Source organism: Styela clava, chromosome 10, assembly GCF_964204865.1.
Source record: "Styela clava chromosome 10, kaStyClav1.hap1.2, whole genome shotgun sequence".
Lineage (NCBI taxonomy): Eukaryota > Metazoa > Chordata > Ascidiacea > Stolidobranchia > Styelidae > Styela > Styela clava.
This window is the reverse complement of record NC_135259.1, coordinates 18,538,211-18,564,217: the sequence shown is the minus strand read 5'-3', so window position 1 is coordinate 18,564,217 and position 26,007 is coordinate 18,538,211. Positions and strand designations below refer to the sequence as shown.

Below are 26,007 nucleotides of genomic sequence, written 5' to 3'. Positions count from 1 at the left end.
GCAGAAGTATTATCTAATAAATTGGTGTTACCTCAATGTAGCGCTACTGAAGTAATATCCGCGTAGTTTTCTTCGTCATTATTTGAAATACTTCATGTACTTCTGTCTTCTGTATACATCTGATATCTTTGTTTTATGTTGGAAATATCACTGGAAAACTATTCCTATCCAAAATTAATTTATTATAAGGCTGACACTGTAATGGCCACATGGTTCTTCACGAACAACCTACCAAGTCACTGTCGCTTTTACAACTGTAACAATCAATGATTTGACATATAAAACCTCACTAATGATCCTTCTGAAAGAAATCAAAAATTTAAAATATTTGGTATAAAGAGTTTCCCAGACCGGGAATAGAACCCGGGCCGCATGGGTGTGAGCCTGAAATCCTAACGCCTAGTTCATCTGGGATATCGGCAGAAATGACCTACTCTCTCCACTGAACTAATATCCATGCTGTCTTTGAGGTCAGTATTTTAAATACTTCATGTAATTCTTTCTTGAATTTATAAATTATGTGTTATGTTGTGTTGAGAAAATCATTTAAAACCAATGTAATTTAATTCAGATTACCAAAAAATATTGGACATTTCGAATCTTTTATAAAAACAAATTAACAAACCATATTCCGTGTCGGTCTCTGTGGCACAATCGGTCAGCGCGTTCGGCTGTTACCTCTTATACTGATGGGTACCGAAAGGTTGGTGGTTCAAGCCCACCCAGGGACGCTGTCTATTATTTAAAAAATGAATCCTTTCTATCTGTGTGTTCCCTCGGATGAAATCCATTTAATATTAAGGAATAGCAAGTCTATCTTTAATTTCTGTTTCCTAGAGTCAAACAGATACTACAAAAACAAATGTCGCTGACAGAATTTAGTACTTCGTAACTGAAAGATGCTATCTCGTTCCTCTACTGTTTCTTCACACAATTAATCCATGGTGACTAAAATATCAAATAAAAAACTTCTCCTTCACTCTATATGCTTAGACGAATTCCACTTTTCCACAAGGAATAGCCCAACGGCGATTTCAGTACTTTCCTATCAGCGCTTTTGACTCGTGTGAGAAAAGTACTTTCTTAGTTAAAAAAATAACATTTCACAACTTCCTTTTTGAAGACAATTACTGTAAGAGTCTTAATGAAATTGGCTGAGTATATTCAATAGAACATATGGCCGGTTAGCTCAGTTGTTTAGAGCGTCGTGCTAATAACGCGAATGTCGCGGGTTTGATCCCCGTACTGGCCAGTGTCTTATTAGCCGTTAATCTCAAAGAATGACGCGGGCTTGAAGTTAGGTGAAAGTGTTGTGCTGTTATATTATTGTACTCGTGACATTCCGATATTTGCATGCATCTTTACGATCATCCTCCTTAACAACTACAACAGTGAAATCGATAAATTATCAGGTTAAACCCCACTAATCACATTCTGGAAAGTTTTTGTTAAGGTAATATATTCTTTAGTCACTCGAGAAATACAGCCTAAAGAGTAAAGCTTCACCATTATCTTTCTGACGTTTCAAAACTAAAACTACCTGATCTTTGTTTGAAGAAAAGTTTCCCAGACCGGGAATCGAACCCGGGCCGCCTGGGTGAAAGCCAGGAATCCTAACCCCTAGACCATCTGGGAATACGATTACTTTGGCAGAAGTATTATCTAATAAATTGGTGTTACCTCAATGTAGCGCTACTGAAGTAATATCCGCGTAGTTTTCTTCGTCATTATTTGAAATACTTCATGTACTTCTGTCTTCTGTATACAGCTGATATCTTTGTTTTATGTTGGAAATATCACTGAAAAACTATTCCTATCCAAAATTAATTTATTATAAGGCTGACACTGTAATGGCCACATGGTTTTTCACGAACAACCTACCAAGTCACTGTCGCTTTTACAACTGTAACAATCAATGATTTGACATATAAAACCTCACTAATGATCCTTCTGAAAGAAATCAAAAATTTAAAATATTTGGTGTAAAGAGTTTCCCAGACCGGGAATAGAACCCGGGCCGCATGGGTGAGAGCCTGAAATCCTAACACCTAGTTCATCTGGGATATCGGCAGAAATGACCTACTCTCTCCACTGAACTAATATCCATGCTGTCTTCGAGGTCAGTATTTTAAATACTCCATGTAATTCTTTCTTAAATTTATAAATTATGTGTTTTGTTGTGTTGAGAAAATCATTTAAAACCAATGTAATTTAATGCAGATTACCAAAAAATATTGGACATTTCGAATCTTTTATAAAAACAAATTAACAAACAATAGTCCGAGTCGGTCTCTGTGGCGCAATCGGTCAGCGCGTTCGGCTGTTACCTCTTATACTGATGGGTACCGAAAGGTTGGTGGTTCAAGCCCACCCAGGGACGCTGTCTATTATTTAAAAAATGAATCCTTTCTATCTGTGTGTTCCCTCGGATGAAATCTATTTAATATTAAGGAATAGCAAGTCTATCTTTAATTTCTGTTTCCTAGAGTCAAACAGATACTACAAAAACAAATGTCGCTGACAGAATTTAGTACTTCGTAACTGAAAGATGCTATCTCGTTCCTCTACTGTTTCTTCACACAATTAATCCATGGTGACTAAAATATCAAATGAAAAACTTCTCCCTCACTCTATATGCTTAGACGAATTCCACTTTTCCACAAGGAATAGCCCAACGGCGATTTCAGTACTTTCCTATCAGCGCTTTTGACTCGTGTGAGAAAAGTACTTTCTTAGTTAAAAAAATAACATTTCACAACTTCCTTTTTGAAGACAATTACTGTAAGAGTCTTAATGAAATTGGCTGAGTATATTCAATAGAACATATGGCCGGTTAGCTCAGTTGGTTAGAGCGTCTTGCTAATAACGCGAATGTCGCGGGTTCGATCCCCGTACTGGCCAGTGTCTTATTAACCGTTAATCTCAAAGAATGACACGGACTTGAAGTTAGGTGAAAGTGTTGTGCTGTTATATTATTGTACTCGTGACATTCCCATATTTGCATGCATCTTTACGATCATCCTCCTTAACAACTACAACAGTTAAATCGATAAATTATCAGGTTAAACCCCACTAATCACATTCTGGAAAGTTTTTTTTAAGGTAATATATTCTTTAGTCACTCGAGAAATACAGCCTAAAGAGTAAAGCTTCACCATTATCTTTCTGACGTTTCAAAACTAAAACTGACCTACCTGATCTTTGTTTGAAGAAAAGTTTCCCAGACCGGGAATCGAACCCGGGCCGCCTGGGTGAAAGCCAGGAATCCTAACCCCTAGACCATCTGGGAATACGCTTACTTTGGCAGAAGTATTATCTAATAAATTGGTGTTACCTCAATGTAGCGCTACTGAAGTAATATCCGCGTAGTTTTCTTCGTCATTATTTGAAATACTTCATGTACTTCTGTCTTCTGTATACAGCTGATATCTTTGTTTTATGTTGGAAGTATCACTGAAAAACTATTCCTATCCAAAATTAATTTATTATAAGGCTGACACTGTAATGGCCACATGGTTCTTCACGAACAACCTACCAAGCCACTGTCGCTTTTACAACTGTAACAATCAATGATTTGACATATAAAACCTCACGAATGATCCTTGTGAACGAAATCAAAAATTTAAAATATTTGGTATAAAGAGTTTCCCAGACCGGGAATAGAACCCGGGCCGCATGGGTGAGAGCCTGAAATCCTAACGCCTAGTTCATCTGGGATATCGGCAGAAATGACCAACTCTCTCCACTGAACTAATATCCATGCTGTCTTCGAGGTCAGTATTTTAAATACTTCATGTAATTCTTTCTTAAATTTATAAATTATGTGTTTTGTTGTGTTGAGAAAATCATTTGAAACCAATGTAATTTAATGCAGATTACCAAAAAATATTGGACATTTCGAATCTTTTATAAAAACAAATTAACAAACCATATTCCGTGTCGGTCTCTGTGGCGCAATCGGTCAGCGCGTTCGGCTGTTACCTCTAATACTGATGGGTACCGAAAGGTTGGTGGTTCAAGCCCACCCAGGGACGCTGTCTATTATTTAAAAAATGAATCCTTTCTATCTGTGTGTTCCCTCGGATGAAATCCATTTAATATTAAGGAATAGCAAGTCTATCTTTAATTTCTGTTTCCTAGAGTCAAACAGATACTACAAAAACAAATGTCGCTGATAGAATTTAGTACTTCGTAACTGAAAGATGCTATCTCGTTCCTCTACTGTTTCTTCACACAATTAATCCATGGTGACTAAAATATCAAATGAAAAACTTCTCCCTCACTCTATATGCTTAGAAGAATTCCACTTTTCCACAAGGAATAGCCCAACGGCGATTTCAGTACTTTCCTATCAGCGCTTTTGACTCGTGTGAGAAAAGTACTTTCTTAGTTAAAAAAATAACATTTCACAACTTCCTTTTTGAAGACAATTACTGTAAGAGTCTTAATGAAATTGGCTGAGTATATTCAATAGAACATATGGCCGGTTAGCTCAGTTGGTTAGAGCGTCGTGCTAATAATGCGAATGTCGCGGGTTCGATCCCCGTACTGGCCAGTGTCTTAATAACCGTTAATCTCAAAGAATGACACGGACTTGAAGTTAGGTGAAAGTGTTGTGCTGTTATATTATTGTACTCGTGACATTCCCATATTTGCATGCATCTTTACGATCATCCTCCTTAACAACTACAACAGTTAAATCGATAAATTATCAGGTTAAACCCCACTAATCACATTCTGGAAAGTTTTTGTTAAGGTAATATATTCTTTAGTCACTCGAGAAATACAGCCTAAAGAGTAAAGCTTCACCATTATCTTTCTGACGTTTCAAAACTAAAACTGACCTACCTGATCTTTGTTTGAAGAAAAGTTTCCCAGACCGGGAATCGAACCCGGGCCGCCTGGGTGAAAGCCAGGAATCCTAACCCCTAGACCATCTGGGAATACGATTCCCTTGGCAGAAGTATTATCTAATAAATTGGTGTTACCTCAATGTAGCGCTACTGAAGTAATATCCGCGTAGTTTTCTTCGTCATTATTTGAAATACTTCATGTACTTCTGTCTTCTGTATACAGCTGATATCTTTGTTTTATGTTGGAAATATCACTGAAAAACTATTCCTATCAAAAATTAATTTTTTAAAAGGCTGACACTGTAATGGCCACATGGTTCTTCACGAACAACCTACCCAGTCACTGTCGCTTTTACAACTGTAACAATCAATGATTTGGTATAAAGAGTTTCCCAGACCTGGAATAGAACCCGGGCCGCATGGGTGAGAGCCTGAAATCCTAACGCCTAGTTCATCTGGGATATCGGCAGAAATGACCTACTCTCTCCACTGAACTAATATCCATGCTGTCTTCGAGGTCAGTATTTTAAATACTTCATGTAATTCTTTCTTAAATTTATAAATTATGTGTTTTGTTGTGTTGAGAAAATCATTTGAAACCAATGTAATTTAATGCAGATTACCAAAAAATATTGGACATTTCGAATCTTTTATAAAAACAAATTAACAAACCATAGTCCGTGTCGGTCTCTGTGGCGCAATCGGTCAGCGCGTTCGGCTATTACCTCTTATACTGATGGGTACCGAAAGGTTGGTGGTTCAAGCCCACCCAGGGACGCTGTCTATTATTTAAAAAATGAATCCTTTCTATCTGTGTGTTCCCTCGGATGAAATCCACTTAATATTAAGGAATAGCAAGTCTATCTTTAATTTCTGTTTCCTAGAGTCAAACAGATACTACAAAAACAAATGTCGCTGACAGAATTTAGTACTTCGTAACTGAAAGATGCTATCTCGTTCCTCTACTGTTTCTTCACACAATTAATCCATGGTGACTAAAATATCAAATACGATTACTTTGGCAGAAGTATTATCTAATAAATTGGTGTTACCTCAATGTAGCGCTACTGAAGTAATATCCGCGTAGTTTTCTTCGTCATTATTTGAAATACTTCATGTACTTCTGTCTTCTGTATACAGCTGATATCTTTGTTTTATGTTGGAAGTATCACTGAAAAACTATTCCTATCCAAAATTAATTTATTATAAGGCTGACACTGTAATGGCCACATGGTTCTTCACGAACAACCTACCAAGCCACTGTCGCTTTTACAACTGTAACAATCAATGATTTGACATATAAAACCTCACGAATGATCCTTGTGAACGAAATCAAAAATTTAAAATATTTGGTATAAAGAGTTTCCCAGACCGGGAATAGAACCCGGGCCGCATGGGTGAGAGCCTGAAATCCTAACGCCTAGTTCATCTGGGATATCGGCAGAAATGACCAACTCTCTCCACTGAACTAATATCCATGCTGTCTTCGAGGTCAGTATTTTAAATACTTCATGTAATTCTTTCTTAAATTTATAAATTATGTGTTTTGTTGTGTTGAGAAAATCATTTGAAACCAATGTAATTTAATGCAGATTACCAAAAAATATTGGACATTTCGAATCTTTTATAAAAACAAATTAACAAACCATATTCCGTGTCGGTCTCTGTGGCGCAATCGGTCAGCGCGTTCGGCTGTTACCTCTAATACTGATGGGTACCGAAAGGTTGGTGGTTCAAGCCCACCCAGGGACGCTGTCTATTATTTAAAAAATGAATCCTTTCTATCTGTGTGTTCCCTCGGATGAAATCCATTTAATATTAAGGAATAGCAAGTCTATCTTTAATTTCTGTTTCCTAGAGTCAAACAGATACTACAAAAACAAATGTCGCTGATAGAATTTAGTACTTCGTAACTGAAAGATGCTATCTCGTTCCTCTACTGTTTCTTCACACAATTAATCCATGGTGACTAAAATATCAAATGAAAAACTTCTCCCTCACTCTATATGCTTAGAAGAATTCCACTTTTCCACAAGGAATAGCCCAACGGCGATTTCAGTACTTTCCTATCAGCGCTTTTGACTCGTGTGAGAAAAGTACTTTCTTAGTTAAAAAAATAACATTTCACAACTTCCTTTTTGAAGACAATTACTGTAAGAGTCTTAATGAAATTGGCTGAGTATATTCAATAGAACATATGGCCGGTTAGCTCAGTTGGTTAGAGCGTCGTGCTAATAATGCGAATGTCGCGGGTTCGATCCCCGTACTGGCCAGTGTCTTAATAACCGTTAATCTCAAAGAATGACACGGACTTGAAGTTAGGTGAAAGTGTTGTGCTGTTATATTATTGTACTCGTGACATTCCCATATTTGCATGCATCTTTACGATCATCCTCCTTAACAACTACAACAGTTAAATCGATAAATTATCAGGTTAAACCCCACTAATCACATTCTGGAAAGTTTTTGTTAAGGTAATATATTCTTTAGTCACTCGAGAAATACAGCCTAAAGAGTAAAGCTTCACCATTATCTTTCTGACGTTTCAAAACTAAAACTGACCTACCTGATCTTTGTTTGAAGAAAAGTTTCCCAGACCGGGAATCGAACCCGGGCCGCCTGGGTGAAAGCCAGGAATCCTAACCCCTAGACCATCTGGGAATACGATTCCCTTGGCAGAAGTATTATCTAATAAATTGGTGTTACCTCAATGTAGCGCTACTGAAGTAATATCCGCGTAGTTTTCTTCGTCATTATTTGAAATACTTCATGTACTTCTGTCTTCTGTATACAGCTGATATCTTTGTTTTATGTTGGAAATATCACTGAAAAACTATTCCTATCAAAAATTAATTTTTTATAAGGCTGACACTGTAATGGCCACATGGTTCTTCACGAACAACCTACCCAGTCACTGTCGCTTTTACAACTGTAACAATCAATGATTTGGTATAAAGAGTTTCCCAGACCTGGAATAGAACCCGGGCCGCATGGGTGAGAGCCTGAAATCCTAACGCCTAGTTCATCTGGGATATCGGCAGAAATGACCTACTCTCTCCACTGAACTAATATCCATGCTGTCTTCGAGGTCAGTATTTTAAATACTTCATGTAATTCTTTCTTAAATTTATAAATTATGTGTTTTGTTGTGTTGAGAAAATCATTTGAAACCAATGTAATTTAATGCAGATTACCAAAAAATATTGGACATTTCGAATCTTTTATAAAAACAAATTAACAAACCATAGTCCGTGTCGGTCTCTGTGGCGCAATCGGTCAGCGCGTTCGGCTATTACCTCTTATACTGATGGGTACCGAAAGGTTGGTGGTTCAAGCCCACCCAGGGACGCTGTCTATTATTTAAAAAATGAATCCTTTCTATCTGTGTGTTCCCTCGGATGAAATCCACTTAATATTAAGGAATAGCAAGTCTATCTTTAATTTCTGTTTCCTAGAGTCAAACAGATACTACAAAAACAAATGTCGCTGACAGAATTTAGTACTTCGTAACTGAAAGATGCTATCTCGTTCCTCTACTGTTTCTTCACACAATTAATCCATGGTGACTAAAATATCAAATACGATTACTTTGGCAGAAGTATTATCTAATAAATTGGTGTTACCTCAATGTAGCGCTACTGAAGTAATATCCGCGTAGTTTTCTTCGTCATTATTTGAAATACTTCATGTACTTCTGTCTTCTGTATACAGCTGATATCTTTGTTTTATGTTGGAAATATCACTGAAAAACTATTCCTATCCAAAATTAATTTATTATAAGGCTGACACTGTAATGGCCACATGGTTCTTCACGAACAACCTACCCAGTCACTGTCGCTTTTACAACTGTAACAATCAATGATTTGGCATATAAAACCTCACTAATGATCCTTCTGAAAGAAATCAAAAATTTAAAATATTTGGTATAAAGAGTTTCCCAGACCGGGAATAGAACCCGGGCCGCATGGGTGAGAGCCTGAAATCCTAACGCCTAGTTCATCTGGGATATCGGCAGAAATGACCTACTCTCTCCACTGAACTAATATCCATGCTGTCTTCGAGGTCAGTATTTTAAATACTTCATGTAATTCTTTCTTAAATTTATAAATTATGTGTTTTGTTGTGTTGAGAAAATCATTTGAAACCAATGTAATTTAATGCAGATTACCAAAAAATATTGGACATTTCGAATCTTTTATAAAAACAAATTAACAAACCATAGTCCGTGTCGGTCTCTGTGGCGCAATCGGTCAGCGCGTTCGGCTATTACCTCTTATACTGATGGGTACCGAAAGGTTGGTGGTTCAAGCCCACCCAGGGACGCTGTCTATTATTTAAAAAATGAATCCTTTCTATCTGTGTGTTCCCTCGGATGAAATCCACTTAATATTAAGGAATAGCAAGTCTATCTTTAATTTCTGTTTCCTAGAGTCAAACAGATACTACAAAAACAAATGTCGCTGACAGAATTTAGTACTTCGTAACTGAAAGATGCTATCTCGTTCCTCTACTGTTTCTTCACACAATTAATCCATGGTGACTAAAATATCAAATACGATTACTTTGGCAGAAGTATTATCTAATAAATTGGTGTTACCTCAATGTAGCGCTACTGAAGTAATATCCGCGTAGTTTTCTTCGTCATTATTTGAAATACTTCATGTACTTCTGTCTTCTGTATACAGCTGATATCTTTGTTTTATGTTGGAAATATCACTGAAAAACTATTCCTATCCAAAATTAATTTATTATAAGGCTGACACTGTAATGGCCACATGGTTCTTCACGAACAACCTACCCAGTCACTGTCGCTTTTACAACTGTAACAATCAATGATTTGGCATATAAAACCTCACTAATGATCCTTCTGAAAGAAATCAAAAATTTAAAATATTTGGTATAAAGAGTTTCCCAGACCGGGAATAGAACCCGGGCCGCATGGGTGAGAGCCTGAAATCCTAACGCCTAGTTCATCTGGGATATCGGCAGAAATGACCTACTCTCTCCACTGAACTAATATCCATGCTGTCTTCGAGGTCAGTATTTTAAATACTTCATGTAATTCTTTCTTAAATTTATAAATTATGTGTTTTGTTGTGTTGAGAAAATCATTTAAAACCAATGTAATTTAATGCAGATTACCAAAAAATATTGGACATTTCGAATCTTTTATAAAAACAAATTAACAAACCATAGTCCGTGTCGGTCTCTGTGGCGCAATCGGTCAGCGCGTTCGGCTGTTACCTCTTATACTGATGGGTACCGAAAGGTTGGTGGGTCAAGCCCACCCAGGGACGCTGTCTATTATTTAAAAAATGAATCCTTTCTATCTGTGTGTTCCCTCGGATGAATTCCATTTAATATTGAGGAATAGCAAGTCTATCTTTAATTTCTGTTTCCTAGATTCAAACAGATACTACAAAAACAAATGTCGCTGACAGAATTTAGTACTTCGTAACTGAAAGATGCTATCTCGTTCCTCTACTGTTTCTTCACACAATTAATCCATGGTGACTAAAATATCAAATGAAAAACTTCTCCCTCACTCTATATGCTTAGACGAATTCCACTTTTCTACAAGGAATAGCCCAACGGCGATTTCAGTACTTTCCTATCAGCGCTTTTGACTCGTGTGAGAAAAGTACTTTCTTAGTTAAAAAAATAACATTTCACAACTTCCTTTTTGAAGACAATTACTGTAAGAGTCTTAATGAAATTGGCTGAGTATATTCAATCGAACATATGTCCGGTTAGCTCAGTTGGTTAGAGCGTCGTGCTAATAACGCGAATGTCGCGGGTTCGATCCCCGTACTGGCCAGTGTCTTATTAACCGTTAATCTCAAAGAATGACACGGGCTTGAAGTTAGGTGAAAGTGTTGTGCTGTTATATTATTGTACTCGTGACATTCCCATATTTGCATGCATCTTTACGATCATCCTCCTTAACAACTACAACAGTTAAATCGATAAATTATCAGGTTAAACCCCACTAATCACATTCTGGAAAGTTTTTGTTAAGGTAATATATTCTTTAGTCACTCGAGAAATACAGCCTAAAGAGTAAAGCTTCACCATTATCTTTCTGACGGTTCAAAACTAAAACTGACCTACCTGATCTTTGTTTGAAGAAAAGTTTCCCAGACCGGGAATCGAACCCGGGCCGCCTGGGTGAAAGCCAGGAATCCTAACCCCTAGACCATCTGGGAATACGATTACTTTGGCAGAAGTATTATCTAATAAATTGGTGTTACCTCAATGTAGCGCTACTGAAGTAATATCCGCGTAGTTTTCTTCGTCATTATTTGAAATACTTCATGTACTTCTGTCTTCTGTATACAGCTGATATCTTTGTTTTATGTTGGAAATATCACTGAAAAATTATTCCTATCCAAAATTAATTTATTATAAGGCTGACACTGTAATGGCCACATGGTTCTTCACGAACAACCTACCCAGTCACTGTCGCTTTTACAACGGTAACAATCAATGATTTGACATATAAAACCTCACTAATGATCCTTCTGAAAGAAATCAAAAATTTAAAATATTTGGTATAAAGAGTTTCCCAGACCGGGAATAGAACCCGGGCCGCATGGGTGAGAGCCTGAAATCCTAACGCCTAGTTCATCTGGGATATCGGCAGAAATGACCTACTCTCTCCACTGAACTAATATCCAAGCTGTCTTTGAGGTCATTATTTTAAATACTTCATGTAATTCTTTCTTAAATTTTTAAATTATGTGTTTTGTTGTGTTGAGAAAATCATTTAAAACCAATGTAATTTAATGCAGATTACCAAAAAATATTGGACATTTCGAATCTTTTATAAAAACAAATTAACAAACCATAGTCCGTGTCGGTCTCTGTGGCGCAATCGGTCAGCGCGTTCGGCTGTTACCTCTTATACTGATGGGTACCGAAAGGTTGGTGGTTCAAGCCCACCCAGGGACGCTGTCTATTATTTAAAAAATGAATCCTTTCTATCTGTGTGTTCCCTCGGATGAAATCCATTTAATATTAAGGAATAGCAAGTCTATCTTTAATTTCTGTTTCCTAGAGTCAAACGGATACTACAAAAACAAATGTCGCTGACAGAATTTAGTACTTCGTAACTGAAAGATGCTATCTCGTTCCTCTACTGTTTCTTCACACAATTAATCCATGGTGACTAAAATATCAAATGAAAAACTTCTCCCTCACTCTATATGCTTAGACGAATTCCACTTTTCTACAAGGAATTGAGATTAACGGTTAATAAGACACTGGCCAGTACGGGGATCGAACCCGCGACATTCGCGTTATTAGCACGACGCTCTAACCAGCTGAGCTAACCGGCCATATGTTCTATTGAATATACTTCGTAACTGAAAGATGCTATCTCGTTCCTCTACTGTTTCTTCACACAATTAATCCATGGTGACTAAAATATCAAATGAAAAACTTAGACGGATTCCACTTTTCCACAAGGAATAGCCCAACGGGTGTTTTCAGTACTTTCCTATCAGCGCTTTTGACTCGTGTGAGAAAAGTACTTTCTTAGTTAAAAAAATAACATTTCCAAGAGTCTTAATGAAATTGGCTGAGTATATTCAATAGAACATATGGCCGGTTAGCTCAGTTGGTTAGAGCGTCGTGCTAATAACGCGAATGTCGCGGGTTCGATCCCCGTACTGGCCAGTGTCTTATTAACCGTTAATCTCAAAGAATGACACGGGCTTGAAGTTAGGTGAAAGTGTTGTGCTGTTACATTACTGTACTCGTGACATTCCCATATTTGCATGAATCTTTACGACCATCCTCCTTAACAACTACAACAGTTAAATCGATAAATTATCAGGTTAAACCCCACTAATCACATTCTGGAAAGTTTTTGTTAAGGTAATATATTATTTAGTCACTCGAGAAATACAGCCTAAAGAGTAAAGCTTCACCATTATCTTTCTGACGTTTCAAAACTAAAACTGACCTACCTGATCTTTGTTTGAAGAAAAGTTTCCCAGACCGGGAATCGAACCCGGGCCGCCTGGGTGAAAGCCAGGAATCCTAACCCCTAGACCATCTGGGAATACGATTACTTTGGCAGAAGTATTATCTAATAAATTGGTGTTACCTCAATGTAGCGCTACTGAAGTAATATCCGCGTAGTTTTCTTCGTCATTATTTGAAATACTTCATGTACTTCTGTCTTCTGTATACAGCTGATATCTTTGTTTTTTGTTGGAAATATCACTGAAAAACTATTCCTATCCAAAATTAATTTATTATAAGGCTGACACTGTAATGGCCAGTTGGTTCTTCACGAACAACCTACCCAGTCACTGTCGCTTTTACAACGGGAACAATCAATGATTTGACATATAAAACCTCACTAATGATCCTTCTGAAAGAAATCAAAAATTTAAAATATTTGGTATAAAGAGTTTCCCAGACTGGGAATAGAACCCGGGCCGCATGGGTGAGAGCCTGAAATCCTAACGCCTAGTTCATCTGGGATATCGGCAGAAATGACCTACTCTCTCCACTGAACTAATATCCATGCTGTCTTCGAGGTCAGTATTTTAAATACTTCATGTAATTCTTTCTCTAATTTATAAATTATGTGTTTTGTTGTGTTGAGAAAATCATTTAAAACCAATGTAATTTAATGCAGATTACCAAAAAATATTGGACATTTCGAATCTTTTATAAAAACAAATTAACAAACCATAGTCCGTGTCGGTCTCTTTGGCGCAATCGGTCAGCGCGTTCGGCTGTTACCTCTTATACTGATGGGTACCGAAAGGTTGGTGGTTCAAGCTCACCCAGGGACGCTGTCTATTATTTAAAAAATGAATCCTTTCTATCTGTGTGTTCCCTCGGATGAAATCCATTTAATATTAGGGAATAGCAAGTCTATCTTTAATTTCTGTTTCCTAGAGTCAAACGGATACTACAAAAACAAATGTCGCTGACAGAATTTAGTACTTCGTAACTGAAAGATGCTATCTCGTTCCTCTACTGTTTTTTCACACAATTAATCCATGGTGACTAAAATATCAAATGAAAAACTTCTCCCTCACTCTATATGCTTAGACGAATTCCACTTTTCTACAAGGAATAGCCCAACGGCGATTTCAGTACTTTCCTATCAGCGCTTTTGACTCGTGTGAGAAAAGTACTTTCTTAGTTAAAAAAATAACATTTCACAACTTCCTTTTTGAAGACAATTACTGTAAGAGTCTTAATGAAATTGGCTGAGTATATTCAATAGAACATATGGCCGGTTAGCTCAGTTGGTTAGAGCGTCGTGCTAATAACGCGAATGTCGCGGGTTCGATCCCCGTACTGGCCAGTGTCTTATTAACCGTTAATCTCAAAGAATGACACGGGCTTGAAGTTAGGTGAAAGTGTTGTGCTGTTATATTATTGTACCCGTGACATTCCCATATTTGCATGCATCTTTACGATCATCCTCCTTAACAACTACAACAGTTAAATCGATAAATTATCAGGTTAAACCCCACTAATCACATTCTGGAAAGTTTTTGTTAAGGTAATATATTCTTTAGTCACTCGAGAAATACAGCCTAAAGAGTAAAGCTTCACCATTATCTTTCTGACGTTTCAAAACTAAAACTGACCTACCTGATCTTTGTTTGAAGAAAAGTTTCCCAGACCGGGAATCGAACCCGGGCCGCCTGGGTGAAAGCCAGGAATCCTAACCCCTAGACCATCTGGGAATACGATAACTTTGGCAGAAGTATTATGTAATAAATTGGTGTTACCTCAATGTTGCGCTACTGAAGTAATATCCGCGTAGTTTTCTTCGTCATTATTTGAAATACTTCATGTACTTCTGTCTTCTGTATACAGCTGATATCTTTGTTTTATGTTGGAAATATCACTGAAAAACTATTCCTATCCAAAATTAATTTATTATAAGGCTGACACTGTAATGGCCACATGGTTCTTCACGAACAACCTACCCAGTCACTGTCGCTTTCACAACTGTAACAATCAATGATTTGACATATAAAACCTCACTAATGATCCTTCTGAAAGAAATCAAAAATTTAAAATATTTGGTATAAAGAGTTTCCCAGACCGGGAATAGAACCCGGGCCGCATGGGTGAGAGCCTGAAATCCTAACGCCTAGTTCATCTGGGATATCGGCAGAAATGACCTACTCTCTCCACTGAACTAATATCCATGCTGTCTTCGAGGTCAGTATTTTAAATACTTCATTTAATTCTTTCTTAAATTTATAAATTATTTGTTTTGTTGTGTTGAGAAAAAAAAAATTTAAAACCAATGTAATTTAATGCAGATTACCAAAAAATATTGGACATTTCGAATCTTTTATAAAAACAAATTAACAAACCATAGTCCGTGTCGGTCTCTGTGGCGCAATCGGTCAGCGCGTTCGGCTATTACCTCTTATACTGATGGGTACCGAAAGGTTGGTGGTTCAAGCTCACACAGGGACGCTGTCTATTATTTAAAAAATGAATCCTTTCTATCTGTGTGTTCCCTCGGATGAAATCCATTTAATATTAAGGAATAGCAAGTCTATCTTTAATTTCTGTTTCCTAGAGTCAAACAGATACTACAAAAACAAATGTCGCTGACAGAATTTAGTACTTCGTAACTGAAAGATGCTATCTCGTTCCTCTACTGTTTCTTCACACAATTAATCCATGGTGACTAAAATATCAAATGAAAAACTTCTCCCTCACTCTATATGCTCAGACGAATTCCACTTTTCCACAAGGAATAGCCCAACGGCGATTTCAGTACTTTCCTATCAGCGCTTTTGACTCGTGTGAGAAAAGTACTTTCTTAGTTAAAAAAATAACATTTCACAACTTCCTTTTTGAATACAATTACTGTAAGAGTCTTAATGAAATTGGCTGAGTATATTCAATAGAACATATGGCCGGTTAGCTCAGTTGGTTAGAGCGTCGTGCTAATAACGCGAATGTCGCGGGTTCGATCCCCGTACTGGCCAGTGTCTTATTAACCGTTAATCTCAAAGAATGACACGGGCTTGAAGTTAGGTGAAAGTGTTGTGCTTTTATATTATTGTACTCGTGACATTCCCATATTTGCATGCATCTTTACGATCATCCTCCTTAACAACTACAACAGTTAAATCGATAAATTATCAGGTTAAACCCCACTAATCACATTCTGGAAAGTTTTTGTTAAGGTAATATATTCTTTAGTCACTCGAGAAATACAGCCTAAAGAGTAAAGCTTCACCATTATCTTTCTGACGTTTCAAAACTAAAACTGACCTACCTGATCTTTGTTTGAAGAAAAGTTTCCCAGACCGGGAATCGAACCCGGGCCGCCTGGGTGAAAGCCAGGAATCCTAACCCCTAGACCATCTGGGAATACGATTACTTTGGCAGAAGTATTATCTAATAAATTGGTGTTACCTCAATGTAGCGCTACTGAAGTAATATCCGCGTAGTTTTCTTCGTCATTATTTGAAATACTTCATGTAATTCTGTCTTCTGTATACAGCTGATATCTTTGTTTTATGTTGGAAATATCACTGAAAAACTATTCCTATCCAAAATTAATTTATTATAGGTTGACACTGTAATGGCCACATGGTTCTTCACGAACAACCTACCCAGTCACTGTCGCTTTTACAACTGTAACAATCAATGATTTGACATATAAAACCACACTAATGATCCTTCTGAAAGAAATCAAAAATTTAAAATATTTGGTATAAAGAGTTTCCCAGACCGGGAATAGAACCCGGGCCGCATGGGTGAGAGCCTGAAATCCTAACGCCTAGTTCATCTGGGATATCGGCAGAAATGACCTACTCTCTCCACTGAACTAATATCCATGCTGTCTTCGAGGTCAGTATTTTAAATACTTCATGTAATTCTTTCTTAAATTTATAAATTATGTGTTTTGTTGTGTTGAGAAAATCATTTAAAACCAATGTAATTTAATGCAGATTACCAAAAAAAATTGGACATTTCGAATCTTTTATAAAAACAAATTAACAAACCATAGTCCGTGTCGGTCTCTGTGGCGCAATCGGTCAGCGCGTTCGGCTGTTACTTCTTATACTGATGGGTACCGAAAGGTTGGTGGTTCAAGCCCACCCAGGGACGCTGTCTATTATTTAAAAAATGAATCCTTTCTATCTGTGTGTTCCCTCGGATGAAATCAATTCAATATTAAGGAATAGCAAGTCTATCTTTAATTTCTGTTTCCTAGAGTCAAACAGATACTACAAAAACAAATGTCGCTGACAGAATTTAGTACTTCGTAACTGAAAGATGCTATCTCGTTCCTCTACTGTTTCTTCACACAATTAATCCATGGTGACTAAAATATCAAATGAAAAACTTCTCCCTCACTCTATATGCTTAGACGAATTCCACTTTTCCACAAGGAATAGCCCAACGGCGATTTCAGTACTTTCCTATCAGCGCTTTTGACTCGTGTGAGAAAAGTACTTTCTTAGTTAAAAAAATAACATTTCACAACTTCCTTTTTGAAGACAATTACTGTAAGAGTCTTAATGAAATTGGCTGAGTATATTCAATAGAACATATGGCCGGTTAGCTCAGTTCGTTAGAGCGTCGTGCTAATAACGCGAATGTCGCGGGTTCGATCCCCGTACTGGCCAGTGTCTTATTACCCGTTAATCTCAAAGAATGACACGGGCTTGAAGTTAGGTGAAAGTGTTGTGCTGTTATATTATTGTACTCGTGACATTCCCATATTTGCATGCATCTTTACGATCATCCTCCTTAACAACTACAACAGTTAAATCGATAAATTATCAGGTTAAACCCCACTAATCACATTCTGGAAAGTTTTTGATAAGGTAATATATTCTTTAGTCACTCGAGAAATACAGCCTAAAGAGTAAAGCTTCACCATTATCTTTCTGACGTTTCAAAACTAAAACTGACCTACCTGATCTTTGTTTGAAGAAAAGTTTCCCAGACCGGGAATCGAACCCGGGCCGCCTGGGTGAAAGCCAGGAATCCTAACCCCTAGACCATTTGGGAATACGATTACTTTGGCAGAAGTATTATCTAATAAATTGGTGTTACCTCAATGTAGCGCTACTGAAGTAATATCCGCGTAGTTTTCTTCGTCATTATTTGAAATACTTAATGTACTTCTGTCTTCTGTATACAGCTGATACCTTGTTTTATGTTGGAAATATCACTGAAAAACTATTCCTATCCAAAATTAATTTATTATAAGGCTGACACTGTAATGGCCACATGGTTCTTCACGAACAACCTACCCAGTCACTGTCGCTTTTACAACTGTAACAATCAATGATTTGACATATAAAACCTCACTAATGATCCTTCTGAAAGAAATCAAAAATTTAAAATATTTGGTATAAAGAGTTTCCCAGACCGGGAATAGAACCCGGGCCGCATGGGTGAGAGCCTGAAATCCTAACGCCTAGTTCATCTGGGATATCGGCAGAAATGACCTACTCTCTCCACTGAACTAATATCCATGCTGTCTTCGAGGTCAGTATTTTAAATACTTCATGTAATTCTTTCTTAAATTTATAAATTATGTGTTTTGTTGTGTTGAGAAAATCATTTAAAACCAATGTAATTTAATGCAGATTACCAAAAAATATTGGACATTTCGAATCTTTTATAAAAACAAATTAACAAACCATAGTCCGTGTCGGTCTCTGTGGCGCAATCGGTCAGCGCGTTCGGCTGTTACCTCTTATACTGATGGGTACCGAAAGGTTGGTGGTTCAAGCCCACCCAGGGACGCTGTCTATTATTTAAAAAATGAATCCTTTCTATCTGCGTGTTCCCTCGGATGAAATCCATTTAATATTAAGGAATAGCAAGTCTATCTTTAATTTCTGTTTCCTAGAGTCAAACAGATACTACAAAAACAAATGTCGCTGACAGAATTTAGTACTTCGTAACTGAAAGATGCTATCTCGTTCCTCTACTGTTTCTTCACACAATTAATCCATGGTGACTAAAATATCAAATGAAAAACTTCTCCCTCACTCTATATGCTTAGACGAATTCCACTTTTCCACAAGGAATAGCCCAACGGCGATTTCAGTACTTTCCTATCAGCGCTTTTGACTCGTGTGAGAAAAGTACTTTCTTAGTTAAAAAAATAACATTTCACAATTTCCTTTTTGAAGACAATTACTGTAAGAGTCTTAATGAAATTGGCTGAGTATATTCAATAGAACATATGGCCGGTTAGCTCAGTTGGTTAGAGCGTCGTGCTAATAACGCGAATGTCGCGGGTTCGATCCCCGCACTGGCCAGTGTCTTATTACCCGTTAATCTCAAAGAATGACACGGGCTTGAAGTTAGGTGAAAGTGTTGTGCTGTTATATTATTGTACTCGTGACATTTCCATATTTGCATGCATCTTTACGATCATCCTCCTTAACAACTACAACAGTTAAATCGATAAATTATCAGGTTAAACCCCACTAATCACATTCTGGAAGGGTTTTGTTAAGGTAATATATTCTTTAGTCACTCGAGAAATACAGCCTAAAGAGTAAAGCTTCACCATTATCTTTCTGACGTTTCAAAACTAAAACTGACCTACCTGATCTTTGTTTGAAGAAAAGTTTCCCAGACCGGGAATCGAACCCGGGCCGCCTGGGTGAAAGCCAGGAATCCTAACCCCTAGACCATCTGAGAATACGATTACTTTGGCAGAAGTATTATCTAATAAATTGGTGTTATCTCAATGTAGCGCTACTGAAGTAATATCCGCGTAGTTTTCTTCGTCATTATTTGAAATACTTCATGTACTTCTGTCTTCTGTATACAGCTGATATCTTTGTTTTATGTTGGAAATATCACTGAAAAACTATTCCCATCCAAAATTAATTTATTATAAGGCTGACACTGTAATGGCCACATGGTTCTTCACGAACAACCTACCCAGTCACTGTCGCTTTTACAACTGTAACAATCAATGATTTGACATATAAAACCTCACTAATGATCCTTCTGAAAGAAATCAAAAATTTAAAATATTTGGTATAAAGAGTTTCCCAGACCGGGAATAGAACCCGGGCCGCATGGGTGAGAGCCTGAAATCCTAACGCCTAGTTCATCTGGGATATCGGCAGAAATGACCTACTCTCTCCACTGAACTAATATCCATGCTGTCTTCAAGGTCAGTATTTTAAATACTTCATGTAATTCTTTCTTAAATTTATAAATTATGTGTTTTGTTGTGTTGAGAAAATCATTTAAAACCAATGTAATTTAATGCAGATTACCAAAAAATATTGGACATTTCGAATCTTTTATAAAAACAAATTAACAAACCATAGTCCGTGACGGTCTCTGTGGCGCAATCGTTCAGCGCGTTCGGCTGTTACCTCTTATACTGATGGGTACCGAAAGGTTAGTGGTTCAAGCCCACCCAGGGACGCTGTCTATTATTTAAAAAATGAATCCTTTCTATCTGCGTGTTCCCTCGGATGAAATCCATTTAATATTAAGGAATAGCAAGTCTACCTTTAATTTCTGTTTCCTAGAGTCAAACAGATACTACAAAAACAAATGTCGCTGACAGAATTTAGTACTTCGTAACTGAAAGATGCTATCTCGTTCCTCTACTGTTTCTTCACACAATTAATCCATGGTGACTAAAATATCAAATGAAAAACTTCTCCCTCACTCTATATGCTTAGACGAATTCCACTTTTCCACAAGGAATAGTCCAACGGCGATTTCAGTACTTTCCTATCAGCGCTTTTGACTCGTGTGAGAAAAGTACTTTCTTAGTTAAAAAAATAACATTTCACAACTTCCTTTTTGAAGACAATTACTGTAAGAGTCTTAATGAAATTGGCTGAGTATATTCAATAGAACATATGGCCGGTTAGCTCAGTTGGTTAGAGCGTCGTGCTAATAACGCGAATGTCGCGGGTTCGATCCCCGTACTGGCCAGTGTCTTATTAACCGTTAATCTCAAAGAATGACACAGGACTTGAAGTTAGGTGAAAGTGTTGTACTGTTATAGTACTCGTGACATTCCCATATTTGCATGCATCTTTACGATCATCCTCCTTTAACAACTACAACAGTTAAATCGATAAATTATCAGGTTAAATCCCACTAATCACATTCTGGAAAGTTTTTGTTAAGGTAATATATTCTTTAGTCACTCGAGAAATACAGCCTAAAGAGTAAAGCTTCACCATTATCTTTCTGACGTTTTAAAACTAAAACTGACCTACCTGATCTTTGTTTGAAGAAAAGTTTCCCAGACCGGGAATCGAACCCGGGCCGCCTGGGTGAAAGCCAGGAATCCTAACCCCTAGACCATCTTGGAATACGCTCATTTTGGCAGAAGTATTATCTAATAAATTGGTGTTACCTCAATGTAGCGCTACTGAAGTAATATCCGCGTAGTTTTCTTCGTCAGTATTTGAAATACTTCATGTACTTCTGTCTTCTGTATACAGCTGATGTCTTTGTTTTATGTAGGAAATATCACTGAAAAACTATTTCTATCCAAAATTAATTTATTATAAAGCTGACACTGTAATGGCCACATGGTTCTTCACGAACAACCTACCCAGTCACTGTCGCTTTTACAACTGTAACAATCAATGATTTGACATAAAAAAAAACTCACTAATGATCCTTCTGAAAGAAACCAAAAATTTAAAATATTTGGTATAAAGAGTTTCCCAGACCGGGAATGGAACCCGGGCCGCAAGGGTGAGAGCCTGAAATCCTAACGCCTAGTCCATCTGGGATATCGGCAGAAATGACCTACTCTCTCCACTGAACTAATATCCATGCTGTCTTCGAGGTCAGTATTTTAAATACTTTATGTAATTCTTTCTTAAATGTATAAATTATGTGTTTTGTTGTGTTGAGAAAATCATTTAAAACCAATGAAATTTAATGCAGATTACCAAAAAATATTGGACATTTCGAATCTTTTATAAAAACAAATTAACAAACCATAGTCCGTGTCGGTCTCTGTGGCGCAATCGGTCAGCGCGTTCGGCTGTTACCTCTTATACTGATGGGTACCGAAAGGTTGGTGGTTCAAGCCCACCCAGGGACGCTGTCTATTATTTAAAAAATGAATCCTTTCTATCTGTGTGTTCCCTCGGATGAAATCCATTTAATATTAGGGAATAGCAAGTCTATCTTTAATTTCTGTTTCCTAGAGTCAAACAGATACTACAAAAACAAATGTCGCTGACAGAATTTAGTACTTCGTAACTGAAAGATGCTACAAACCATAGTCCGTGTCGGTCTCTGTGGCGCAATCGGTCAGCGCGTTCGGCTGTTACCTCTTATACTGATGAGTACCGAAAGGTTGGTGGTTCAAGCCCACCCAGGGACGCTGTCTATTATTTAAAAAATGAATCCTTTCTATCTGTGTGTTCCCTCGGATGAAATCCATTTAATATTAAGAATTAGCAAGTCTATCTTTAATTTCTGTTTCCTAGAGTCAAACAGATACTACAAAAACAAATGTCGCTGACAGAATTTAGTACTTCGTAACTGAAAGATGCTATTTCGTTCCTCTACTGTTTCTTCACACAATTAATCGATGGTGACTAAAATATCAAATGAAAAACTTCTCCCTCACTCTATATGCTTAGACGAATTCCACTTTTCCACAAGGAATAGCCCAACGGCGATTTTAGTACTTTCTATCCTTTCTATCTGTGTGTTCCCTCGGTTGAAATCCATTTAATATTAAGGAATAGCAAGTCTATCTTTAATTTCTGTTTCCTAGAGTCAAACAGATACTACAAAAACAAATGTCGCTGACAGAATTTAGTACTTCGTAACTGAAAGATGCTATTTCGTTCCTCTACTGTTTCTTCACACAATTAATCCATGGTGACTAAAATATCAAATGAAAAACTTCTCCCTCACACTATATGCTTAGACGAATTCCACTTTTCCACAAGGAATAGCCCAACGGCGATTTTAGTACTTTCCTATCAGCGCTTTTGACTCGTGTGAGAAAAGTACTTTCTTAGTTAAAAAAATAACATTCCACAACTTCCTTTTTGAAGACAATTACTGTAAGAGTCTTAATGAAATTGGCTGAGTATATTCAATAGAACACATGGCCGGTTAGCTCAGTTGGTTAGAGCGTCGTGCTAATAACGCGAATGTCGCGGGTTCGATCCCCGTACTGGCCAGTGTCTTATTAACCGTTAATCTCAAAGAATGACACGGGACTTGAAGTTAGGTGAAAGTGTTGTGCTGTTATATTATTGTACTCGTGACATTCCCATATTTGCATGCATCTTTACGATCATCCTCCTTAACAACTACAACAGTTAAATCGATAAATTATCAGGTTAAATCCCACTAATCACATTCTGGAAAGTTTTTGTTAAGGTAATATATTCTTTAGTCACTCGAAAAATACAGCCTAAAGAGTAAAGCTTCACCATTATCTTTCTGACGTTTTAAAACTAAAACTGACCTACCTGATCTTTGTTTGAAGAAAAGTTTCCCAGACCGGGAATCGAACCCGGGCCGCCTGGGTGAAAGCCAGGAATCCTAACCCCTAGACCATCTGGGAATACGATTACTCTGGCAGATGTATTATCTAATAAATTGGTGTTACCTCAATGTAGCGCTACTGAAGTAATATCCGCATAGTTTTCTTCGTCGGTATTTGAAATACTTCATGTACTTCTGTCTTCTGTATACTGTCTTCTGTATAAAGTTTTTGTTAAGGTAATATATTCTTTAGTCACTCGAGAAATAAAGCCTAAAGTGTAAAACTTCACCATTATCTTTCTGACGTTTCAAAACTAAAACTGACCTGATCTTTGTTTGAAGAAAAGTTTCCCAGACCGGGAATCGAACCCGGGCCGCCTGGGTGAAAGCCAGGAATCCTAACCCCTAGACCATCTTAGAATACGCTTATTTTGGCAGAAGTATTATCTAATAAATTGGTGTTACCTCAATGTAGCGCTACTGAAGTAATATCCGCGTAGTTTTCTTCGTCAGTATTTGAAATACTTCATGTACTTCTGTCTTCTGTATACAGCTGATGTCTTTGTTTTATGTAGGAAATATCACTGAAAAACTATTTCTATCCAAAATTAATTTATTATAAAGCTGACACTGTAATGGTCACATGGTTCTTCACGAAAAACCTACCCAGTCACTGTCGCTTTTACAACTGTAACAATCAATGATTTGACATAAAAAAAAAACTCACTAATGATCCTTCTGGAAGAAATCAAAAATTTAAAATATTTGGTATAAAGAGTTACCCAGACCGGGAATAGAACCCGGGCCGCATGGGTGAGAGCCTGAAATCCTAACGCCTAGTCCATCTGGGATATCGGCAGAAATGACCTACTCTCTCCACTGAACTAATATCCATGCTGTCTTCGAGGTCAGTAATTTGAATACTTCAAGTAATTTTTTCTTAAATTTATAAATTATGTGCTTTGTTGTGTTGAGAAAATCATTTAAAACCAATGTAATTTAATGCAGATTACCAAAAAATATTGGACATTTCGAATCTTTTATAAATACAAATTAACAAACCATAGTATGTGTATGTCTCTGTGGCGCAATCGGTCAGCGCGTTCGGCTGTTACCTCTTATACTGATGGGTACCGAAAGGTTGGTGGTTCAAGCCCACCCAGGGACGCTGTCTATTATTTAAAAAATGAATCCTTTCTATCTGTGTGTTCCCTCGGATGAAATTCATTTAATATTAAGGAATAGCAAGTCTATCTTTAATTTCTGTTTCCTAGAGTCAAACAGATACTACAAAAACAAATGTCGCTGACAGAATTTAGTACTTCGTAACTGAAAGATGCTATCTTGTTCCTCTACTGTTTCTTCACACAATTAATCGATGGTGACTAAAATATCAAATGAAAAACTTCTCCCTCACTCTATATGCTTATACGAATCCCACTTTTCAATAAGGAATAGCCCAACGGCGATTTTAGTACTTTCCTATCAGCGCTTTTGACTCGTGTGAGAAAAGTACTTTCTTAGTTAAAAAAAAAACATTTCACAACTTCCTTTTTGAAGACAATTACTGTAAGAGTCTTAATGAAATTGGCTGAGTATATTCAATAGAACATATGGCCGGTTAGCTCAGTTGGTTAGAGCGTCGTGCTAATAACGCGATTGTCGCGGGTTCGATCCCCGTACTGGCCAGTGTCTTATTAACCGTTAATCTCAAAGAATGACACGGGACTTGAAGTTAGGTGAAAGTGTCGTGCTGTTATATTATTGTACTCGTGACATTCCCATATTTGCATGCATCTTTACGATCATCCTCCTTAACAACTACAACAGTTAAATCGATAATTTATCAGGTAAAACCCCACTAATCACATTCTGGAAAGTTTTTGTTAAGGTAATATATTCTTTAGTCACTCGAGAAATACAGCCTAAAGAGTAAAGCTTCACCATTATCTTTCTGATGTTTCAAAACTAAAACCGACCTGATCTGATCTTTGTTTGAAGAAAAGTTTCCCAGACCGGGAATCGAACCCGGGCCGCCTGGGTGAAAGCCAGGAATCCTAACCCCTAGACCATCTGGGAATACGATTACTTTGGCGGAATGGCAGAAGTATTATCTAATAAATTGGTGTTACCTCAATGTAGCGCTACTGAAGTAATATCCGCGTAGTTTTCTTCGTCAGTATTTGAAATACTTCATGTACTTCTGTCTTCTGTATACAGCTGATATCTTTGTTTTATGTTGGAAATATCACTGAAAAACTATTCCTATCCAAAATTAATTTATTATAAGGCTGACACTGTAATGGCCACATGGTTCTTCACGAACAACCTACCCAGTCACTGTCGCTTTTACAACTGTAACAATCAATGATTTGACATATAAAACCTCACTAATGATTCTTCTGAAAGAAATCAAAAATTTAAAATATTTGGTATAAAGAGTTTCCCAGACCGGGCCGCATGGGTGAGAGCCTGAAATCCTAACGCCTAGTTCATCTGGGATATCGGCAGAAAAAATTAAAACTGACCTGATCTTTGTTTGAAGAAAAGTTTCCCAGACGGGGAATCGAACCCGGGCCGCCTGGGTGAAAGCCAGGAATCCTAACCCCTAGACCATCTGGGAATACGATTACTTTGGCAGAAGTATTATCTAATAAATTGGTGT

The 26,007-nt window shown here is 37.3% G+C and overlaps 39 non-coding genes across 39 annotated transcripts; 27 read left to right on the top strand and 12 right to left on the bottom strand.

Moving 5' to 3' along the window:
* The first annotated feature begins 639 nt into the window (after window positions 1–639).
* Trnan-guu (transfer RNA asparagine (anticodon GUU)) lies at window positions 640–731 on the top strand. Its single transcript is given in 2 exon segments — window positions 640–677; window positions 696–731. It is a non-coding gene; the product is annotated as a tRNA-Asn (tRNA).
* Window positions 732–1,178: 447 nt separating this feature from the next.
* Trnai-aau (transfer RNA isoleucine (anticodon AAU)) lies at window positions 1,179–1,252 on the top strand. The gene has a single exon. It is a non-coding gene; the product is annotated as a tRNA-Ile (tRNA).
* Window positions 1,253–1,563: 311 nt separating this feature from the next.
* Window positions 1,564–1,635, bottom strand: Trnae-uuc (transfer RNA glutamic acid (anticodon UUC)). The gene has a single exon. It is a non-coding gene; the product is annotated as a tRNA-Glu (tRNA).
* Window positions 1,636–2,288: 653 nt separating this feature from the next.
* Window positions 2,289–2,380, top strand: Trnan-guu (transfer RNA asparagine (anticodon GUU)). The gene is given in 2 exon segments: window positions 2,289–2,326; window positions 2,345–2,380. It is a non-coding gene; the product is annotated as a tRNA-Asn (tRNA).
* A 447-nt stretch (window positions 2,381–2,827) lies between these two features.
* Window positions 2,828–2,901, top strand: Trnai-aau (transfer RNA isoleucine (anticodon AAU)). The gene has a single exon. It is a non-coding gene; the product is annotated as a tRNA-Ile (tRNA).
* Window positions 2,902–3,217: 316 nt separating this feature from the next.
* Window positions 3,218–3,289, bottom strand: Trnae-uuc (transfer RNA glutamic acid (anticodon UUC)). Its single transcript has one exon. It is a non-coding gene; the product is annotated as a tRNA-Glu (tRNA).
* Window positions 3,290–3,942: 653 nt separating this feature from the next.
* Window positions 3,943–4,034, top strand: Trnan-guu (transfer RNA asparagine (anticodon GUU)). The gene is given in 2 exon segments: window positions 3,943–3,980; window positions 3,999–4,034. It is a non-coding gene; the product is annotated as a tRNA-Asn (tRNA).
* Window positions 4,035–4,481: 447 nt separating this feature from the next.
* Trnai-aau (transfer RNA isoleucine (anticodon AAU)) lies at window positions 4,482–4,555 on the top strand. The gene has a single exon. It is a non-coding gene; the product is annotated as a tRNA-Ile (tRNA).
* Window positions 4,556–4,871: 316 nt separating this feature from the next.
* Window positions 4,872–4,943, bottom strand: Trnae-uuc (transfer RNA glutamic acid (anticodon UUC)). The gene has a single exon. It is a non-coding gene; the product is annotated as a tRNA-Glu (tRNA).
* A 596-nt stretch (window positions 4,944–5,539) lies between these two features.
* Trnan-auu (transfer RNA asparagine (anticodon AUU)) lies at window positions 5,540–5,631 on the top strand. The gene is given in 2 exon segments: window positions 5,540–5,577; window positions 5,596–5,631. It is a non-coding gene; the product is annotated as a tRNA-Asn (tRNA).
* An 882-nt stretch (window positions 5,632–6,513) lies between these two features.
* Trnan-guu (transfer RNA asparagine (anticodon GUU)) lies at window positions 6,514–6,605 on the top strand. Its single transcript is given in 2 exon segments — window positions 6,514–6,551; window positions 6,570–6,605. It is a non-coding gene; the product is annotated as a tRNA-Asn (tRNA).
* A 447-nt stretch (window positions 6,606–7,052) lies between these two features.
* On the top strand, window positions 7,053–7,126 carry Trnai-aau (transfer RNA isoleucine (anticodon AAU)). Its single transcript has one exon. It is a non-coding gene; the product is annotated as a tRNA-Ile (tRNA).
* Window positions 7,127–7,442: 316 nt separating this feature from the next.
* On the bottom strand, window positions 7,443–7,514 carry Trnae-uuc (transfer RNA glutamic acid (anticodon UUC)). The gene has a single exon. It is a non-coding gene; the product is annotated as a tRNA-Glu (tRNA).
* Window positions 7,515–8,110: 596 nt separating this feature from the next.
* On the top strand, window positions 8,111–8,202 carry Trnan-auu (transfer RNA asparagine (anticodon AUU)). Its single transcript is given in 2 exon segments — window positions 8,111–8,148; window positions 8,167–8,202. It is a non-coding gene; the product is annotated as a tRNA-Asn (tRNA).
* Window positions 8,203–9,084: 882 nt separating this feature from the next.
* On the top strand, window positions 9,085–9,176 carry Trnan-auu (transfer RNA asparagine (anticodon AUU)). The gene is given in 2 exon segments: window positions 9,085–9,122; window positions 9,141–9,176. It is a non-coding gene; the product is annotated as a tRNA-Asn (tRNA).
* An 882-nt stretch (window positions 9,177–10,058) lies between these two features.
* Window positions 10,059–10,150, top strand: Trnan-guu (transfer RNA asparagine (anticodon GUU)). The gene is given in 2 exon segments: window positions 10,059–10,096; window positions 10,115–10,150. It is a non-coding gene; the product is annotated as a tRNA-Asn (tRNA).
* A 447-nt stretch (window positions 10,151–10,597) lies between these two features.
* On the top strand, window positions 10,598–10,671 carry Trnai-aau (transfer RNA isoleucine (anticodon AAU)). The gene has a single exon. It is a non-coding gene; the product is annotated as a tRNA-Ile (tRNA).
* A 316-nt stretch (window positions 10,672–10,987) lies between these two features.
* Window positions 10,988–11,059, bottom strand: Trnae-uuc (transfer RNA glutamic acid (anticodon UUC)). Its single transcript has one exon. It is a non-coding gene; the product is annotated as a tRNA-Glu (tRNA).
* A 653-nt stretch (window positions 11,060–11,712) lies between these two features.
* On the top strand, window positions 11,713–11,804 carry Trnan-guu (transfer RNA asparagine (anticodon GUU)). The gene is given in 2 exon segments: window positions 11,713–11,750; window positions 11,769–11,804. It is a non-coding gene; the product is annotated as a tRNA-Asn (tRNA).
* Window positions 11,805–12,116: 312 nt separating this feature from the next.
* Window positions 12,117–12,190, bottom strand: Trnai-aau (transfer RNA isoleucine (anticodon AAU)). The gene has a single exon. It is a non-coding gene; the product is annotated as a tRNA-Ile (tRNA).
* A 266-nt stretch (window positions 12,191–12,456) lies between these two features.
* On the top strand, window positions 12,457–12,530 carry Trnai-aau (transfer RNA isoleucine (anticodon AAU)). Its single transcript has one exon. It is a non-coding gene; the product is annotated as a tRNA-Ile (tRNA).
* A 316-nt stretch (window positions 12,531–12,846) lies between these two features.
* On the bottom strand, window positions 12,847–12,918 carry Trnae-uuc (transfer RNA glutamic acid (anticodon UUC)). Its single transcript has one exon. It is a non-coding gene; the product is annotated as a tRNA-Glu (tRNA).
* A 1,192-nt stretch (window positions 12,919–14,110) lies between these two features.
* Window positions 14,111–14,184, top strand: Trnai-aau (transfer RNA isoleucine (anticodon AAU)). The gene has a single exon. It is a non-coding gene; the product is annotated as a tRNA-Ile (tRNA).
* Window positions 14,185–14,500: 316 nt separating this feature from the next.
* On the bottom strand, window positions 14,501–14,572 carry Trnae-uuc (transfer RNA glutamic acid (anticodon UUC)). Its single transcript has one exon. It is a non-coding gene; the product is annotated as a tRNA-Glu (tRNA).
* Window positions 14,573–15,767: 1,195 nt separating this feature from the next.
* Window positions 15,768–15,841, top strand: Trnai-aau (transfer RNA isoleucine (anticodon AAU)). The gene has a single exon. It is a non-coding gene; the product is annotated as a tRNA-Ile (tRNA).
* Window positions 15,842–16,157: 316 nt separating this feature from the next.
* Trnae-uuc (transfer RNA glutamic acid (anticodon UUC)) lies at window positions 16,158–16,229 on the bottom strand. The gene has a single exon. It is a non-coding gene; the product is annotated as a tRNA-Glu (tRNA).
* Window positions 16,230–16,881: 652 nt separating this feature from the next.
* On the top strand, window positions 16,882–16,973 carry Trnan-guu (transfer RNA asparagine (anticodon GUU)). Its single transcript is given in 2 exon segments — window positions 16,882–16,919; window positions 16,938–16,973. It is a non-coding gene; the product is annotated as a tRNA-Asn (tRNA).
* A 447-nt stretch (window positions 16,974–17,420) lies between these two features.
* On the top strand, window positions 17,421–17,494 carry Trnai-aau (transfer RNA isoleucine (anticodon AAU)). Its single transcript has one exon. It is a non-coding gene; the product is annotated as a tRNA-Ile (tRNA).
* Window positions 17,495–18,534: 1,040 nt separating this feature from the next.
* Trnan-guu (transfer RNA asparagine (anticodon GUU)) lies at window positions 18,535–18,626 on the top strand. The gene is given in 2 exon segments: window positions 18,535–18,572; window positions 18,591–18,626. It is a non-coding gene; the product is annotated as a tRNA-Asn (tRNA).
* A 447-nt stretch (window positions 18,627–19,073) lies between these two features.
* Trnai-aau (transfer RNA isoleucine (anticodon AAU)) lies at window positions 19,074–19,147 on the top strand. The gene has a single exon. It is a non-coding gene; the product is annotated as a tRNA-Ile (tRNA).
* A 316-nt stretch (window positions 19,148–19,463) lies between these two features.
* Trnae-uuc (transfer RNA glutamic acid (anticodon UUC)) lies at window positions 19,464–19,535 on the bottom strand. Its single transcript has one exon. It is a non-coding gene; the product is annotated as a tRNA-Glu (tRNA).
* A 1,192-nt stretch (window positions 19,536–20,727) lies between these two features.
* Window positions 20,728–20,801, top strand: Trnai-aau (transfer RNA isoleucine (anticodon AAU)). The gene has a single exon. It is a non-coding gene; the product is annotated as a tRNA-Ile (tRNA).
* A 1,040-nt stretch (window positions 20,802–21,841) lies between these two features.
* Window positions 21,842–21,933, top strand: Trnan-guu (transfer RNA asparagine (anticodon GUU)). Its single transcript is given in 2 exon segments — window positions 21,842–21,879; window positions 21,898–21,933. It is a non-coding gene; the product is annotated as a tRNA-Asn (tRNA).
* A 193-nt stretch (window positions 21,934–22,126) lies between these two features.
* Window positions 22,127–22,218, top strand: Trnan-guu (transfer RNA asparagine (anticodon GUU)). Its single transcript is given in 2 exon segments — window positions 22,127–22,164; window positions 22,183–22,218. It is a non-coding gene; the product is annotated as a tRNA-Asn (tRNA).
* Window positions 22,219–22,958: 740 nt separating this feature from the next.
* On the top strand, window positions 22,959–23,032 carry Trnai-aau (transfer RNA isoleucine (anticodon AAU)). The gene has a single exon. It is a non-coding gene; the product is annotated as a tRNA-Ile (tRNA).
* A 317-nt stretch (window positions 23,033–23,349) lies between these two features.
* Trnae-uuc (transfer RNA glutamic acid (anticodon UUC)) lies at window positions 23,350–23,421 on the bottom strand. Its single transcript has one exon. It is a non-coding gene; the product is annotated as a tRNA-Glu (tRNA).
* Window positions 23,422–24,418: 997 nt separating this feature from the next.
* Window positions 24,419–24,510, top strand: Trnan-guu (transfer RNA asparagine (anticodon GUU)). Its single transcript is given in 2 exon segments — window positions 24,419–24,456; window positions 24,475–24,510. It is a non-coding gene; the product is annotated as a tRNA-Asn (tRNA).
* A 447-nt stretch (window positions 24,511–24,957) lies between these two features.
* On the top strand, window positions 24,958–25,031 carry Trnai-aau (transfer RNA isoleucine (anticodon AAU)). Its single transcript has one exon. It is a non-coding gene; the product is annotated as a tRNA-Ile (tRNA).
* Window positions 25,032–25,349: 318 nt separating this feature from the next.
* Window positions 25,350–25,421, bottom strand: Trnae-uuc (transfer RNA glutamic acid (anticodon UUC)). Its single transcript has one exon. It is a non-coding gene; the product is annotated as a tRNA-Glu (tRNA).
* Window positions 25,422–26,007: the final 586 nt, after the last annotated feature.